At 40.5% G+C, this 17729-nt stretch overlaps 1 protein-coding gene and 1 long non-coding RNA gene across 5 annotated transcripts in view; one reads left to right on the forward strand and one right to left on the reverse strand.

The window, feature by feature from the left end:
• LPIN3 (lipin 3) overlaps window positions 1-17729 on the forward strand; it is a 64103-nt gene that overhangs the window by 12667 nt on the left and 33707 nt on the right. For 3 of the 4 annotated variants that reach the window (XM_081948358.1, XM_081948357.1, XM_081948355.1), the window contains exon 1: window positions 5965-6097. The exons of the other annotated variant lie outside the window; for it this stretch is intronic. The gene's annotated coding sequence lies outside the window, so the exon portion shown is untranslated. Of the gene's footprint in view, window positions 1-5964; window positions 6098-17729 lie in introns of those variants that run through there. 4 annotated transcript variants of the gene reach the window in all.
• On the reverse strand, window positions 2445-5926 carry LOC309389703. The gene is made up of 3 exons (XR_014174990.1): window positions 5797-5926; window positions 4522-4659; window positions 2445-3904 (listed from the first exon to the last, which is right to left on the reverse strand). It is a non-coding gene; the product is annotated as an uncharacterized lncRNA (long non-coding RNA).

The raw sequence follows: 17729 nt of genomic DNA on the forward strand, positions 1-17729 counted from the left end.
ACCCAGAGGAGTCCGTCTCTGTGTGAGCGAATCGGCCGGAGGGATGTTTTTTTTTTTTGTATTTATACGGAGAAGTTGGGAAAAGTGAGTAAAATATGTATTATTTTGTAATAATCTCCCATTATGATGATTAATGATGTCGATTATGTATCATCAAGGTTACTAAATTTTAGTATTCACGCTTTGCCTATAGATTACAAATAAGACCATTGGTTCAATGTTCAAAGTTTGTACTTTTCTTGTCAGTTTTTGTTGTTGTTGTTGTTGATAAATCGTATGAAAATAAATATTTGAGGCATCCTTGATGCTCTCTGAACTTTGTTTTCTTGCAGATGCTTCATTACTCAAACTAACTATCAACCTAGTTTCATTACTCAATGCTAGCAATCTAATCTTTGGGTAATGAAGCATCTGCAAGAAAACAAGCAAGCTCAGAGAGCACCAAGGACTCCTCATTTCAACCCTGTGCTACAGATAGTCTCCTTTATTGGTAAATAAATATTTACTAAAAGGCATGGAATGAAGTACATTTATCTTATTTTTCTTCTTTGTGATTAAAAAAAAAACACATTTGCCATAGGCCTTAGGCATTGTGCCTATTGGGCCTACAATAGTGGATAGCAGTGACATGCGGTGAGGTTTATGGCTGGTGAGGCTGGTGACATCATCAGGAAGGCAGAGAATTCTTAGCAAGGTGTCGGCCACGACTCGGTTTCCAGGGTCCTTTCACGAGCGAGCTGACAGGGAAACGGTAGCCGACGGTCCGAAAAGTCTGTCCTTTCGCAAGCAACTTTCCATAAACCTGCCGTTGCTCAGTGTGAGGAAGGGAGCTGCTCGCGCATGCGCATTCGCCCTGGAACCAGGAGCTCCGAGGTCAGAAGCCGACAGAAGGCGGGGAATGGGACCACGTGTGCAGGAGGGAGGCTGAGGCTAGAGGAGCCTCCTGCACCTCCCTCTGTCCTGCACACATGGTCCCATTCCCCGCCTTCCTGAGTCAACATGAAGGGGACCACGGCTCACGTAGTCACATTCCCCGAGGCTCCTCAGCGCTTTTTCCCTTTTTTTTTTCATGATGAGAGCGGTGAGGCTCTGCCTCCCCTGCCTCTCCTGACCGCACATCCCTGGTGGATAGATCAATCTAGACTTGAAGCCGAAAGATATTATGTATTTGGGAATTAATACCTGAGAGTTGATTCTTGATGATTACATAGACACAACAATATTGCTTGCTTGGCAACAGTACAGAATAATGTGCTATTAATAGGATATTTGTAGCTCAGGGTTGAATTGTGGAGACAATGGTGCTCTCTGAGCTTTATTGTTTTCTTGCAGATGTTTCATTACCCAAGTAGATAAAACTTTCAGTTCACTGAAGTTCAACAACCAAACTCAGAGAGCATCAAGGACTTCTTAGATATACTATTGCACACTCACTCTCTCTCCCTCCCTCTCCCCCCTCCCCTTCCCCTCTCTCTTGTTTAAACCCAGCCTTAGCCATAAAACTCAGTGGTAGACTTTAGACCAATCACCGTCTCAATCCAACTTTCTCACAAGGAGGTTATAGTGAAAAAATTGTTGGAGGTTATAGTACACAGCTACCTTAAGTTTCTGGAAGAAAGGTGGAATATAAATCTAACAAATGATAAGTCATCTTTCTCTAATCTGTCTTGATGGTCTGGAATTATAGAAATTCAAGTTCAGACTTGAAGAAGGTTACTATCATACCCTTGTTTGTTTTGGCCTTTCTATTTGGAAGAAAAACAGGCAGAGTCAGAAGAAAATGTGAGGTTAATCCAGATGATTACACATCAAGACACACCTCATAAGTCACTTTAAATCCATCACCATCAAATGTGGTATTGTACTTGTTCAGAAACAAGGAGTGGATGTATGGAATGAGTTGGTTTATGCATCTGTACCTTGTTGTGTGACATGGTTGGCTCTTACAGTATTTCACTTTGAATGTTCTCTTTAAGATACCAGTAATAGGCATTATTCCATGGTCATCCAAATTCCAATCCTTTATTTATACATATGCATTTATTTTTGGGGATATGCAAATAGATGGGGGAGATTTTAAAACAGACACTTGAAAATTATGAACAGATATGTCAATTAACATTAGAGAAGGCCTCTGTGTTTTTAGGGCAATATACCAGAGATGACATGGAGCAATGACTCAGACAGACACACTTCCATCCTCATATTACATTTAGGAAAAATTGGAATAAATTTAAGGGAGTCAAAAATATGGAAAAACATGGATCTTTGAATTCTGAAAATATTCATAAGCAGAAAATCACGGATATGTATTTTGAAATCTTATCATAATAAGATATTAACTGGGATTGGCTACAATTGTTATTTGAAAGAGCAAAGTCCACGGTGAGCTTTGCGTTCAAATGAAATTCATCATTGATTACATTGCTCCTTTCCTTGAGAATAAATAGAACTGAGCTGAACTTGGGCCTCTGAGCAATATTGTAATAAATTAGGAATGGTATAGAAAAATGTTTTCTTTTACCTAATTTTATACTTGAATTGTATTACTCATTTGACAGTCTCTTCCCATTTACAGTAACTAATGGAACAGGGACATCCTTGTGAGGGAGAAATTTGAAAATTAATTCAGTGTATAAATATGTTTTTGGGGGAATGAGTTACATTCCTCATATATTTAGCACCATTACTCAAAAGCCGTAAAAAGTCTACATTTTGTCTATTGCCCTTCAAATGCAATATGGTTTGTAAAACTTCGCTTGCACTTTAGACTTAGTTAATCTCATTTTATTCAATAAACCATGGTTAAGCTGTTACAATATTAACTTGCTCTATGAATACAGTCTTAATATTTTTCAGTTTGATTTATAAGGTGGTAAAGCTCCAGCCAATATGCAAAAAAATATGATCACCAGTTAAGTTCACACAAATGCTAAGCCACAAGCAACTCATATTATGGCATAGCATGAACTCACCCTGTGTCTGTCTGCAGCATATTTGTTTTATATTGAATCCATTTATCTGAGCATGGAGATAGAGAACCTGGAACAAATAGGATTAATAAACGGAGCCAAGGAACTAAATACAGATGAGTGATTGCCATCTTGTGGTGAAAATCCGTTCTCTTTGGGGGCTAAATATTTCGCATCAATAGCAGCTGCTTTTTACTGCCGCAACTTAAACCTCTAAATCAGGGGTTCCCAACCAGGCACGCTCGCACTCTCTGGAGCTGCGAGATAATATTCCAGGGGGTGCGAAAACTTGGGTTTAGAAGTTTCGAAATTATCGTGCATATGCATAATTATATGCATATAATTATTTACTTTTGTAAGGGTTGCAAAAATATATCAGAAGCATTCTAGGGGTATGGGATATAGAAAAGATTGGGAACCCCTGCTCTAAATAGAAACGATTCTTGGCACCATTTGTTGAGAAAAATATAGTTTTATTAGAAGTGAAGTGCATTGCAGTAGTGAGTAGCCAGAAAGGAGAATCCAGTGCCAAAAGCCCTAAGTTCAACTTTTCCCTCTCTTAGCTCCCGCCCATCACTGTTTCTCCCCCCTCTCTACCAACCAGGTTCAAGCAAGATGTTTTGAGAATGGACAATTCAAGCATAGATTGGTATGCAGCTGTGTTCTCCTCCCAGCAGGTGACCTTGATACAGCAAGCAGCGTCTGGGAGGGGAGGGTAATACAGCAGTTCCTCTCACTTTCCCCACACAGCAGTCACTTTCGCTTTCCCCCAAGCAACCCACCCTCCCATCTACCATCCTCATAGTTCATGGCAAACTTTCACCGCATGATAGAACTTTATAAAGTCTCCAGACTCCAGCAAGATACATCAGTAGTCAAGCTGTACTTTGCTTCTGCTACACCCAGATTTTTTTTCCTCACAGCAAGAAAATCTGTTGGAAGAAACAGAATTTTAGCATATTAAAGGCACAAAATACAACTGAGTAATGAATACAAAGCAATCTGACTAGGAAAGAGCAATAAAATACCCAGATATGCTTTCCCCCCCCTTTATAGTAATGTTTCTCAACTTCAGCAACTTTAAGTTGCATGGACTTCAATTCCCAGTATGCAATGCTGGCTGGGGAATTCTGGGAGTTAAAGTTCACACATCTTTAAATTGCCAAGGTTTAGAAACACTGCACTATAGCTTGCAAATCACTCTAGTTGCAGATCCATTTTATGTGAATAAAAATGTTTAAAGGAAGAAGGCATTTCATTGAGTAAACTGTGCTTGCTTTTGAATAAATATGACCAAAATGAATGTGCAATCCTTTAAAGGCATCTATTTATTTTAAAATTCAGAATTTATTTATTATGCTTCATAGGAAATAGTCAAAGAAGTTAAGGTGGCAGCCATGACGAAGCTCCATCTTCTATATACAATGTGGTACATAGCATATTGGAAACAAAATTGCCAAATTATATGGTATATTGCACTGAAAAATAAATAAAATGTTAAATCCCAGGTGTCGGGCATGATATCATTAAGTCCAACTCTTATGCTCACCATATTTAGAAGGATAAGTCTACTACATATCCATACTCAGGAGTGGGGAACCTGCCCAAATAATACTGACTCCATGCTGGCTTGGGAATTCTGGAAGTTGAAGTCCACAAATCTTAAACTTGCCAAGTTTGGAGATCCCTGCAAAAAAATATGGAAAATGTGCATCCACAGATAAACCAACCCACATTTTGGTCTGCTTTTCAGCAGATGAGCTAACACATAAATATATACGGGAAACATGGTATTTTAAAAAGTATATATTCATGGATAGGCTGTTTAGGTGCAGTGTGGTATCTAACATTCTCAGCTTCTCTATGAGTATACATGGAAGTTTTTTTTACTACACGATCAACACGACATATCCTACTCAACTTTGTCCAAGGATCAGGAGTGAGAAGCAGTGTTTTGCAAGGTTCTCCTCCTTCTTGAAGCAATTAGGGCATGTGTGAAGGTTGTACTTGGTGCCTATGTTGTGGTGTGTCCCAGACTCAACACTTATCCCTCTTATTTAATAGCTGTATGATACTGCTAGGAGAGTTTATCCTCTAGCATGAAGTCAGGTAGTATCATTATTTTGAATCTAGACCAGTGTTTCTCAACCTTGGTCACCTGAAGATGCGTGGACTTCAGCTCCCAGGAATTCCATTCCCCCCCCCCCCCTGCCTCCCATGCTGGCTGGAGAATACTAGGGGCTGAAACCCTAATGCCTTAAAGTTCTCAAGGCTGAGAAACACTAATCTAGACTAAACAGGAGATGTGGTGAAGGCCATATCGCAACGCCATCCTGGCCATTTCTGCTTTTAAGCCAAGGTTTCTGGTTCAGCACACTGCTTTTTACAGCTGTAAAAGTTCCAAAGATAAAAACTAGAACTTTCATTTTTAATACTACACAAACATGATTCTTTCATTTCCCCACGTACAAACGTGTCATACACAATATAATTCCCAAAAATTTAAACAGGTTTTTCCCCTCAATACTTCGGCAACAACCCTGTCCTGTTTATAAGGAAGCTACTCCCACTGAACTCAAGTGAGAGTTGTTTTTAAAAGTAAATCTGAACAAATTGCACCCCCCCCCCCCCAAAAAAAGCAATTTTCAAGGCCATCTAATAGCTAAAAGCCTATTTGCTATCACTGGTGAAAATTTAAATCCGCTTACTTTTTATTTATTTATTTAGAAAAAACCCGTTTCTTGAAACTGCATTGCTAAACCCATTACCAATCAATAGTCATTTGAACAATCCGGAACCTAACCAGTTCAGATCTGATCATTACCTTATGCATGAAAAGAGCAGAGCAAAGTGAATTAAAGTGACAACAAGCTGAAAAGTATGCAGTCAGATATATTTATGATGACAGAAAGCCTAAGTAGGTTTCTGACTATTCCAGAAGCTCTGATTGCAATACACTAGTGACGCTTGCAGCATAGGCTCCTCCTACCTGCTCAGGTATGAGGAAAACAGGAAGCATCGGGCTGCAGTGGGTGGAGCAGTATCTGTACTTAGTTACCTGTTGAATTCAATCTCATGCTTCTTTCAAAGTCCACAAATTGCTGAGGTTGGGTTAACTACTCCAGGTAAGATGAGCTGAATGGCAAATACTGGGAGTGAGTTACTAAACTGTAACCATTTTAATACCTGTATTATTTGGTAGAAATTTGGAAGTGTTACTGCCTAATTTTAATTTATTTATTTACATTGCTAGCGATTGTTTTGGAAACAAAGGAACTTTTTAGTAAGGTGCATTAGCTGAGCAGCAAGACTTGTTTTAAAGAGAAACCATTTCACTGTATTGTCTAAGTTGTGTTGTAAAAATAGTGCAGCTTGTGCATTCTTTTATTTGCTTGTATTCAATATATGTGAGCAAGTGCTACCTTGTTAGCCTTCTCCTACAAAATGTATAAGGTAAGGGTTCCCCTCACACATAGGTGCTAGTTGGTCCCAACTCTAGGGGTTGGTGCTCATCTCCGTTTCAAAACTGAAGAGCCACCGCTGTCTGAAGACGTCTCCATGGTCATGTGGCCGGCATGGCTAAATGCCGAAGGTGCATGGAACACTGTTACCTTCCCACCAAAGGTGGTGCCCACTTTTCTACTTGCATTTTTACATGCTTTCAAACTGCTAGGTTGGCAGAAGTTGGGACAAGTAACGGGAGCTCACTCCGTTATGCGGTACTAGACATTCAAATCACCGAACTGCTGACCTTTTTGATCGAGAAGCTCAGTGTCTTAGCCACTGAGCCACCGCATGTCCCTTTTACAAAATTTATAGTAAGATACAATTCAATGAGGCATGAGGTATTTTCTAATTCATTATGGAAGACAATGCTTCACTGTAAAAGAAACTGATGTAACTAATGAACTTCCCCAATAATTCAATTACTGCTAATTTGTATATATCAAGCTGGTAAAACCTGACTTTCTCAAGGTGTTCTAATTAGTTTGTTTTAACATAATAAAAGGGGGAATTATTAAATTCATGTAGAAGAGTTCTAATATACTTAATGTAATGTCATGCTATTTAAATCTAGATAAAATCAGTTTTAATTTGTAGCTTTCAAAACAAATTTTCCCATATGGCCAGCAGCTGGGGAATTCTGGGAGTTGAAGTCAGGACATTTTCAAGTTACCAAGTTTGAGAAACACTGCATTACAAGAAGCAACAGCTGGCTACCCATCTTCCATCTTTCACTGTAAGGTCTGCAAATTAGTGACTGACCCAAATATTTGGGACCTTGGCTTTCAATTTTTCAACTTTAGCCAGTGATTGTGAGGATGAAGTGAAATGGTTAGATTATAGCTATGTTGTGTTCCTGACAGGATAAGTTTTATTAAAATAATAGACTGTCCTTTCACTGTCTCCTGCTAATCTACTCTTCATTTTTAAATTTATTTTTCTGCCCTAGTTTATATGTAATTATCACAAAGATTTAAATAGTACCCCATGAAATAGGTTTGTTGCTCTTACCCCTTTCTTAGTTATACACTCTGGACTATTTCACAGTTTTGGGGGAAATCTCAGTTGTGCTTTTATATCTAAACCTTGCTGAATTTTCTTGTTAGGGTTCTTTCCTGCCAAGTCTCATTTGTCTTGTTCTGGGTTGTCTTTCCCCATAAAATATTAATGTCAGTTTCAACTCAGTTATTATCTTTCTCTTTCTAGCTGCTCCCACTTTTCAATCTTAAATGACTGGATAAGACGAGAGAATAGATTAGCAGTAGAGGAGAAATGATGTTTTGATTTGATAAATGCATCCATCTTCCCCATATCTCTATTACATATGGCCTCCAACATTCAGTATGATATGTATCTTATCCATCATCCAAAAAGGTTTCCCCAGTGGTAAGGAATATCCTTTCATGGGTGAAGAAAGGCAAGCTGTACCCTCGTGATCTTGGTTAAAAAAAACCTGAGAATGCAAGTGGTGGAAACATAGATGGAATTGCTAACCAAGGTATTTGATGACATGTATGTCAGGTTTCCATTCCATTTCCCAAGTGTTTCTTTGCATAGGAAAATATGCTTTGTATGTCACAGATATTTATTATCATTATTGTTATTATCATTATTATCATTATTATTGTTATATAAACTTGTATTCATTAAACATGAAACTCAGTCAATGAACATTAAAAAATGCATCACAAATACCATTGACTGGTACTGATGGTTGATACGGGTTGCTGCCAGCATCCTAGGTATCAACCAATTACCTTCTTAAGATGTACAATATTCTGAGTAGCACAGTTTTTTGCATTCCACTGGTGTTATTGCAGGAAGCTGCAATTTCTTGATGTATTTTATAAAATTCTTGGACATGGTGCAAATTGCCCTGATGACAATGAGTAGTAACACTGTTACACATTTCGTCCACAATCGCGTAGTTTCGATGGCCAGTTCACGATATTTTGGGATTTTTTTCCCAGTTCTTTTTCTTCAACTCTGGCGTCTCCTGATACTGCGATATCAATAAATTGTATGTTTCAGTTTTCGACAACTGTGATATCTGGCATGTTGTGTTCTAAATGACTATTCGTCTGTATTCAACAGTCCCACAAGATCTTCACCTTCTCATTTTCAATAATCTTTTCCGCTTTATGTTCCCATGACTTTTTGGATACAGATAAATCATATTTTTTACATAATGAGCAGTGGATTAATTTAGCAACTCGGTCTTGTCTAGCTTTGCAATCAGTTTGTGCAATTTTGCTACATTCACATATTAAATGTGAAACAGTCATTGCAAAATTGGCAGTTTCGATTGTCAGTGGATTTTTGTACATTTGCTTTCATGGCATTATTATTATTTTATTAGTGTACTCTTAAAAGCCTACTTTTTAAATTTCCTGTATAGGAAATAAGTTGCTTTCCTTTGTTGATGAAGATGGTAACAATTTTTGCAAGGAATTCTTTAAGGAAATATCCTTAAAGAACACTTTGCTGAATAAATGAGGATTTTCATGTTGAAATATTTCTGCAGTGTGTGCTTTGTTGAAGAGGGGGCCATTCAACAGGCTGCTTTAATCTTTGAAAAAGAGGAGAGAGAGGGGGAGAGGAAGAAGGAGGGGGATAGAGAGAGAAAGAGAGGGAGGGAGGGAGGGAGGGAGAGAGAGAGAGAGAGCCTTCTAGAAAGTGTTTCTCTTTTCAAATGTAAATATATTCACCTAGTTTTTGTAGTTCAAATATTGGACTTCTTTTGATACTTTCATAATTGAACTTTGATAACTGGGAAAGATTCTAAAGTCCAGTTAAGCTTCATAACTCAGAAACGCATAATGTATTAATGTGATATGATCTCACAGCTTGGGCAAAGTGGAAACTTACTTGATCCAAAAGCTGGATAGGGGAAGAATTACTATGCTATTATGACATATAAACCATAAAATAGTTTAAGATAGCTTTATCCACTCATTCCAATGGAATCTGCTATTGTCCCTCCTTTCATCTCCTATTTAGTATAGCAAGAAAGGCTAAACTTTTCATTCACTTATATGTTCTCTTCATGCTTTACTTTTCAGTCTTTTTGGAGAGTGATCTACTCTCTTTAACTTTTAATGAGGTATCCTGAAATCTGATCATCATCTTAATTTTTTTCAGGTCTGGGGAAATCTATGAACTATCTGTAGGTTTTATCTTTTCTACAACAGTTTTATCTTTTAAAGCAGCTTAATTTATCAGTAGGCGGATACCTTCAAACTGAGAAAAGTATGTCCTTTTTGCTGCATTTTGCTGCAGACACAAAGCTAGAGTCTTCTCTCCTGTGTTCAACATGGAGTAAAACATGATGGAAAAACTCAGAAATGCTGCTTGCATCAGTGGTGGGTTATGAATGGTACCATTCATGTAGGGTGCTCTGGAGGGCCCACCTGCCCACCCACGCTCCTTACCGGTATTTGAGCTCTTCAGCGCTTCCGCGCATGCGCATGAAGCATACGCCGCCTGCATGACGCTCCGTCAAGCAGCTGGAGCATCATGGAGGCATCGTGGAGCGTCGCAGGAGGTATGGATGCATGGGTGCGCTGTGCGCATTCATCTAGTGGATGCCAGACCCCGTTGCACAGTACCGGTTGCACCAGGATCTGGAACCCACCACTGGCTTGTACGTACACTAGTTCTATCTCTCTTTTAAAACTATTAAACACCATGGCTGCTTAGTAATGCAGAAAGGAGTACTGTAGACTCTGATAACTTCTGTGCTATGAGCTTGGCTGCTGAACTGCCAATTAAATAGAGAAGAATGCTCAGCTCAGGAGATTACTATGAAGACAGGTCTCATGACCTCATGGCTCTGTGCATGGGGAAGATGAAGACTTTGTCATCTTCAGCCATTCAGCCTCTGGCCTTCTATGGATAAGCACACTCCATGGCCCTGTGTCTCACACTGCCTCTTCAGATCTGCCATGGTCATCCCCTGTCATTCTTTATAACATCCAGTCAGTGGTTACTAGGGTGGCCCCTTCTCCCTTTTCCATTGATCATTCCCAGCATGATTGACTTTTTTAGTGAGTCACGTCTCATGACATGGCCAAAGTATGACAGCCTCTATTTGGTGATCTTGGCTTCAAGTGATATTTTTGGTGAAGTTTGATCTAGGACAGGGGTGTCAAACCCAATTTCATTGAGGGCCGCATCAGGGTTGTGTTTGACCTCCGGGTGGGCGTGGCCCAGGTGTGAATTGCTGTTGGCATCACTACCGGTTTGTTGCATGCAAAAATTTTGTGCTCTGTGTGCGCTTGCGCATTTGCACATAAATAGGTCTGCGCATGTGCAAAACATTAAAAATGAAAAATTCAAGTTGTACAATGAAAATTGTTCTGCGCGTGTGATTCGGGGGTGTAGGAGGCCTGGGTCGCTGCCAGTTCCGCCAAACCACTACAGGTTCAGCTGAAACGGTCCGAACCAGTAGGAACCTACCACTGGCGTGGCCAGGGGGAGCATCGCCAGCATGACGACACTTGTGTTGGGGGGCACCTGTGGTGTCCCCAGTGCTCTGCCAGTGAAAACAGGATCCCGAGCTCCATTTTTAGCTGACAACGGAGCTCGGGAGGGCTGCATGTGGCCCTTGCAATTCCTGTTTTCACTAGCAGAGGCACTGCGGGCAGTTCTTTGCTATTTTCAGGGAGGCCCTGCGGACCAGATCTGAGCATCCAGCGGGCTGGATCTGGCACCTGGGTCTTGAGTTTGACACCCCTGATCTAGACTTCTTCGTTATTTTTGCAGTCCATGGGAAGTGTAATAGTGGCCTCCAGAACCACAGTTCAAAGGCATCCACCTTCTCCTATCTGCCTTTTTCAGAGTCCAGGTTTTGCAGCCATAAGTAGTAATTGGAAAAATTATTGCATTAACTAATCTACATTTGGTTGTGAGGCTGATGTCTTTACTCTTTCAGATGTTATTCATGGCAGATATTGCAATTCTTTTAAGTGCTATATGCCTTCTGATCTCAGGGATGCAGTCACCACTTTGATCCATTTTAGAATATGAATTCCTTTACTGTTTCAACAGTCTCATTGCACTCTGACCTATGTGTTCTTTGAGGTTGTCATTATCCAATTTTTTCACTTTCATCTTTGACTCATGGCGTACAAAAATCAAAGATTTGTAGCTTCTTTCTCCATTGAATTCTGGAGGGGGAATCATGGCCTTTCTGGAATATTAAAACTCATAAGCATATCAGGTCCCAGACACGGGACAATAAAATCAGTCATTAATTGCATGATGAAGGCAGGTTTCTCTTTGTGGAAGAAGGCAAGCTGTCTTGGTCATACTGTGTGTGAAGAAATGTTCAACTTTTGACTATGATCCACAACAGCCAAAGCTTTGTGTTGCTGTACAATGCATGCCTACTTGTCACTGTAGGTCTGCAAGCATTTCCTATCCTTTCCAGTGCGTATATGCATTGCATTTTAAAGTATTGTGTATTCTCCAAATTTTTGAGCGTCTAGTTCCATTATAAATGAGGTGTCTTTGAAAAGTTAAATATTTTGATGCCATACATTTCTGTCTCTATAGTTGTACAAATTAGTCTACTTGTCACTGTAGCTAAATGTCTCTTTAAAGTTGAGTCTTAGTATAGCGGTGGGTTCTAGCAACACTACTGCCGGTTTGCTCGTGTGTGCATGTGTGCTTGATGAGCACTGCACGCGCATGCACACTGCAATAAAAATTGCTCTGCGCATGCACAGAAGCAAAAAAAACAAGATGGTGGTTGCTACGGTGGCACCTACAGTGGCACCCGCAGAACCGATTTGGGGGCATGGCAGGTCTGGGTCACTGCCGGTTCCAGCAAGCCAGGCTACCAAACTACTACCAGTCCTGAACCGGTCCTGAACTGGCCCAAACCGGTCCGAACCAGTAGGAACCCACCACTGTCTTAGTAGTTATGTAGATGCATCCTTGTCGCTTTAATTGCAGCAACGATGCAAAAGATTGGTCATTGCTCCTCTTTGGGATGTTTTTCCAAGTTCTTTAGAACCTATGGATTTCCTGGACGGGGAGTGTCTCCTATTCAAGAACTAACCAAATACAGTAGAACCTCTGTTCACGAATGCTTCTGACCATGACCAAATTGGGGGTTTTTGTAAGCACCAAATTTCTTGTTTGTTTACAAACAACAGCAACCCATGTGTGGCCGCTGCATTAATTTTGCATTAATTTTGGTTAGGTTCGGATCACAACCAAATCGGGTTGTGACTAAAGTTATGGAACAAATTATGGTTGTGACCAGAGGTTCTACTGAATACAGCTAGTCTTTGAGATCCAGCCCCTGGAAGCTCCATTTTGGCCTACAATGGGCTGGGGGAGGCCCATGGGGAACTGAACGGGCGTCAGAGAGCTGGGTCTGGTTCCTAGAAGCTGAATTTCCGCCAGCAATGGGCTGGGGAAGGTCTCTAGATGCCAAATGGGGCTTCTGAGGGGTGTATCTGCCCTCAGAAGCTCCATTTAGGCTGGCAATGTGCAGGATGGATGTTGCAGAGCCTCTGCAGTTGTACATAAGGGTGAACAACTGCTGTAATGCTGCTAGATTAATAGTTTTGGGCCTTGTTTGTAAATGCTACAGGGTGCTTATCACCTAAATTTCAAACATTCGCTAAGAGGATGCTCATAACCCAGAGATTACCGGTAAACCTTTCTGTTAAACTTTTCTAGTTACAATATTCAATGAAATTGGGGAAACTTCCATCATGGAATTTCTTGGAAATGGAAGCCAATTGGTTTTGTCTCTGTGTTTTTGTGTTAAGTACTGTTTGGCAGTAGCTACTGAAGATGATGAAATGCTGATCAGTTTATTGCAGTTTGATTTTGGAATCTGCAACATTCCTTGTTTGGGTCATGCTGTTTTATACATGACGTATTGGTGATATTTTAAAATATTATGGGATAATGTTGGAATGTCCTTAGATCACATTCTGTATTTCATAATCAACGTGCAGCTGTTAATTGCAAACTAGTTAACACACAGGATATTGCGAAATATCTGTGGTTATTTTCCATAATAAAAACGGTACAGGACGGAGTCGAATCTTGAGATTGTCAGGCCTGTAGTTATGTTCCTTTTAGGATCTGGATGGAGATGCCACAGTGGCCGAAGAAGATTGGACCATGTGATGGATTTATGGGTGTGGGGATAAGATCATGAACTTTCAACTGGGTGGAATCCCAGGAAGTTTTCAGATTTGGGATTCCACAGTACATTGCCAACATGTCTGTCTTATTAAATTGGAACTTTAAGGATAGCTCTGCCTTGGACTCTGATTTAATTCTGCATGATATTTGGAATGCTGACAGAGATATTGCTTCCTTATTAATGCTGTTTTGCTAGCAGTTACCTGAAGGCCAAGTAGAAAAGATTTTAATTGTAGAAAATTGATGTGGCTGCCCATTTTATATACAAACTCTGAGCAGTTTAAAGCATTCAAATAAAACAATAAAAATGCTATCAATAAAGCAAAAACAGAATTCAAATACAAATTGATCAAGGAGTCATAAAACAAGCTAGGCCTCCTTCAAAGTGGGAATCTTATAAAATGTTTAACCACCAAATTGTTAAATAGTTAATGGATTGACACAAATTAGAGATGCTTTAGATCAGTGATGGCGAACCTATGGCACGCGTGCCACAAGTGGCACGCGGAGCCATTTGTCAGGGCACGCGAGGCGCTGCCCTGTCAGCTGGCCAATGCGCATGCGCGCGCTGGCCAGCTGAGTTCACCTTTTGAAAAACTATTTTTCGCCTTCCCCAGGCTCCAGAGGCTTTATAGGAGCCTGGGGAGGGTGAAAAGAGCCCCCCCGCCCCCCCGGAGGCTTCAGGGACCGTCCGGAAAAAAGCATGTAAAAATAGGGGGTGCACGTTGTGCGTGCATGCGCACGTTGTGCGCGCATGCGCACTGGGGGATCGCGCGTTGCATTATGGGTGCGGCACACCCGCACACGACCCCCCCGCGCTCCCCCCACTTGTGGCACGCGAGCCAAAAAAGGTTCGCCATCGCTGCTTTAGATGATTTTACTGAGCATTAATTCTTGAAAAATACCATTGATTTCGACTGTCTTTATTTTGTATTTAACTAGGTTGAGTGTTTTACTTTTGGTAAGGCAAATGTAATGGCAGATTTATTTGCTTTGTTGGAAGGCCAGGATCCAGATTCAAATGAAGAAGGTTGTTGTGTCATTAAAATATTAATAATATCTTTAAACTGACTCTTCCACTTCCTTTAAAACAGCCTCTCCCAGTCTGATGTGATCTAGTTGTACTTCTGTTTCTCCCAACCCATCAGAGTCACCTATGCTGAGGCTGTTGAGACTGTAGATAGAAACAGTAGAATGACACAATCCCACACCGCTACTCACCACCTAAAACAAATAAACAGATGAATGGAATGGGATGAGCATAAAGCCATGTTTTATTCTCACTGATAGTTTTTATAATTGTGAATGGTGATTGGATGCTGCTCTGTTACTCATCAGAATGATCAACCTCCCTGATTCCCTACTTCACTATTAAGTTGCTATTATGGACCATTAGTTAGAAGTTGGTTGTTTATCAAGTTCTTTTCCTATTAATTGGCAGTGGTTTTGTTTTGCATCAGTTTTTCTCTGTAATGGTTATCTTTGTTATTGGCTTCTATTCCTGCCATTGCCTTGGTTATCTCTTCAGACTAAAGTTACTTAACTATATCTATCGTCTCACAAAAGAAATATATATATATTTATATATTAGATTTGCATTAGAGTTTCCTCTAGAACAGGGGTGTCAAACTCGATTTCATTGAGGGCCACATCAGAGTTGTATTTGACCCTCGGGGAGCCAGGTGGACATCGGCCAGGGTCGACATGGTCAACTTGACATCACTCGTGTCAGGGATGCCTACGACGGCCTGAATGCTCTGCTAGCGAAAACGGCGCTTGGGAGGGCTGTGTCCCCCCCCCCTCCCAAGCTCCATTTTTCCTGGCAAAGGCACTGCAGGCTAGTTCTTTGCTGTTTCCAGGACAACCTTGATCTAAGCACCCTGCAAGTCAGATCTGGTCCTCAAGCCTTGAGTTTGACACCCCTACTCTAGAAGATCAGATGCCTCAACAGCATTTCCTCTTCCAGTTTTAACTCTGCAACAGCCCTGTGCAGGGGATTAGGCTGATAGATATTGACTGGTCCAAAATCTGTCTTTGAGCTTTCATGACTTGAGGACTTGAAAATTCCTGTCCAGCAGCTTAATTCTTACTACATTAGATCTACACATGCATTTGCTTTTTTGGGGGAAGTAGAAAACTACATATCTGGACTTGAAGGTGGAATAGGGGTAGAAATGAACTGGACAATTCATATTTGCGGGATCGTATTCTGCCCCATACATCCCTGCGACCAATCCGCTCGCACAGAGAGGGCCTCCTCCAGGTGCCGTCCACTAGACAGTGTCGGGGGGCAGCGCCTAGGAGTAGAGCCTTCTCTGTGGTGGGCCCAGCCCTGTGGAATGACCTCCCTCCAGATATTAGGAATACCTCTGACCTCCGCTCCTTTCGTATTAAGCTTAAGACCCACCTATTCCAAGTAGCTGGCCTGGCTCAACTTTGATCTAACCATATCGCTCCTGACGGGTTTTTAACTGGGTATTTTAATTATATTTAATTATTTAGGGGTTTTAAACACTGTATTTTAATTGTTTTTTACTCAGCCGACCTCCTCCTTGTGTATGTCTCCGTATATGTCCCTGTTATATGTTTGTCTTGTTTACATATTTATTTCATATGTTTGTTGTACGCCGCCCCGAGTCCTTCGGGAGAGGGTGCGGCTAAGAAATAAATATTTATTATTATTATTATTATACGATTGTATCACAGCGGCCAGTTGATTCGCCGGATTTGGCATTGATTACTAGTCGGGCCCCACCCAGGGGCCTAGGACGTCGTAACGTATTTTCGTAATATACGTGCATATCCAAGCAGTGCAGCTTTTTGCATTTGACTGATGGTGATTTTGTCAAGTTTTAACTGTTTTAAATGTAATTCCAGTGCTTTTGGAATAGCACCTAGTGTGCTGATTACCACTGGAATTACCACTGCTGGTTTGTGCCATAATCGTTGGATTTCAATTTTTAAGTCCTGGTATTTCGCGACTTTTTCATGTTCCTTCTCCTCAACTCTGCTATCACCTGGTATTGCGATGTCTATGATTGTAACCTTCTTTTTCTCAACCAGTGTGATGTCTGGTGTGTTATGCGCTAGTACTTTGTCTGTTTGTATACGAAAATCCCACAGGATCTTGACCATCTGATTTTCGGTGACTTTTTCAGGCTTATGTTCCCACCAGTTTGTTGTTGTTTTAATATTATAATTTTTGCACAAATTCCAGTGGATCATTTGTGCTACTGAATTGTGCCGCAATTTATAATCAGTCTGCGCGATTTTTTTACAGCAGCTGAGTATGTGGTCAACAGTTTCATCAACTTCTTTGCAGAGTCTGCATTTGGCATCATCAGAGGATTTTTCGATTTTGGCTTTAATGGCATTTGTTCGGATAGCTTGTTCTTGCGCAGCCAGGATTAGTGACTCTGTTTCTTTCTTTAATGTACCTGTTGTTAACCATAACTAAGTTTTTTCACTGGCCACTTTATCTTTTATTTTTTCAGAAATTGACCATGTAAGGCTTTGTTCTGCCAACTCTCCATTCTTGATTTTATCACATCTTTTCTGTATTCTTGTTTCGTCTGTTGGGTCTTCAGTAGATTTTTGTTCTTTACTTCGATTAATAGATGTTCTTGACTTTCTTTTAAATAATCAGCTAGTGCATGTTTTTCTTCTTCAACTATTTGCTTCACTTGTAATAATCCTCTGCCACCTGATTTTCGGGGCAGGTATAGTCTATCAGTGTCACCACGTGGAAGTAAACTGTAGTGCATTGTCATTAGTTTCCTTGTTTTTCGGTCCAAAATGTCCAAATCAGCTTGTGTCCAGTTAACTATACCAGCTGTGTATTTTATAACTGGTATTGCCCAGGTATTTATGGCCTTGATTGTATTTCCACCATTTAATTTAGATTTCAAAATTTTCCTAACTCTGTTGGTGTACTCTCTCCTGACAATATTTTTTACTTGTCCATGTTTGATGTTATCCAACTGCAAAATGCCTAAGTATTTGTAGGCTTCATTTTCGTTGCATTTAATTAGTTGGCCATTGGGCATTTCAATTCCCTCACATGTAGTGATTTTGCCCCTTTTT

This window comes from Natrix helvetica, assembly GCF_964273705.1.
Source record: "Natrix helvetica genome assembly, chromosome: 3".
Lineage (NCBI taxonomy): Eukaryota > Metazoa > Chordata > Lepidosauria > Squamata > Natricidae > Natrix > Natrix helvetica.